A 1,192-nucleotide genomic window follows, 5' to 3' on the forward strand; every position below is an offset into this window, starting at 1 on the left:
ACCACCACCATCACCATCACCACCACCATCACCACCACCACCATCACCACCACCATCACCACCACCACCACCATCACCACGCATTACCAGTATTACCAACAACAACACCAGTGAAGAAATATGTTTTGTATTATGTCAATCAGCAAATGCATTATACTCTGAACACGCGAACATCACATCTAGTAGTAGTAGTAGTAGTAGTAGTAGTTGTAATAGTAGTAGTAGTAGTAGTAGTAGTAGTAGTAGTAGTACCATCGTCGTCATCAACATCATCGCTTTCTATCCTCAATTTCTCCTTTTTATCCCTTGCGAATTCCTTTTATCTCTCAAGGCAATCATTTCCCCGTTAGCGATTATTTCCACGTTTAGCGACTCCCTCCTTTGTTTAGCGATATTCTCTTGTCTTTAGCGAACGTTTTCCGGGCACTTAGCGAGCGTTTTCCTCTGTAATTTAACGTTTCTTTAATACACTCCATCGGGAACGCCTCGCAAAGATATGATTGGTCGATCCAAGATGTGTGTGTGGGGGGGGGGGGGGAGGGAAGGGGGGGGAGGGGGGTTGTGTTGTGTTGTGTGTGTGTGTGTGTGTGTGTGTGTGTGTGTGTGTGTGTGTGTGTGTGTGTTTAGGGTTATACAGGAGGCAAATAAATCATCTATCTTTTTTTCTTGTTTTCTTGTTTTTCTTGTTTTCTTCTCTTTTCTTTTCTTTTCCCTTGTCTTCGTGTTTGATTTTCTTCCTTTATTGTTACTTTTTTCTTTTCTTCTTTCCTCCCTTTCTTTTTTTCTTTATTTCTCTCTTTCTTTCCTTCTCTCCTTCCTTCCAACTTTCAGTCCTTTTCCTTCCAACCTTCCTTCCTTCCTTCCTTTCCTTTCCTTTATTCCTTCAATCTTTCTTTTCCTTCCTTCCTTCTTCCCTTCCTCTCTTCTATCATTTTATAGCTTCCTCTCCTTCCTTCCCTTCCTTTCCTTTCATTTCCTTTCCTTTCTTCCTTCAATATTCCTTCACCTTCTTTCCTTCCTTCCTTCTTTCTTTCCTTTCTTCTGTCATTTTATATCTTCCTCTCCATCCTTCCTTCCTTCCTTCCTTCCTTCCTTCCTTCAATCTTTCTTTACCTTCCTTTCTTCCTTCCTTCCTTCTATCACTTTATCCCTTCCTCCTCCTCTAAGTCTGCATCTCTCTCTGCCTATCTAT

This window comes from Eriocheir sinensis, chromosome 20 (genome assembly GCF_024679095.1).
Source record: "Eriocheir sinensis breed Jianghai 21 chromosome 20, ASM2467909v1, whole genome shotgun sequence".
Classification (NCBI taxonomy): domain Eukaryota; kingdom Metazoa; phylum Arthropoda; class Malacostraca; order Decapoda; family Varunidae; genus Eriocheir; species Eriocheir sinensis.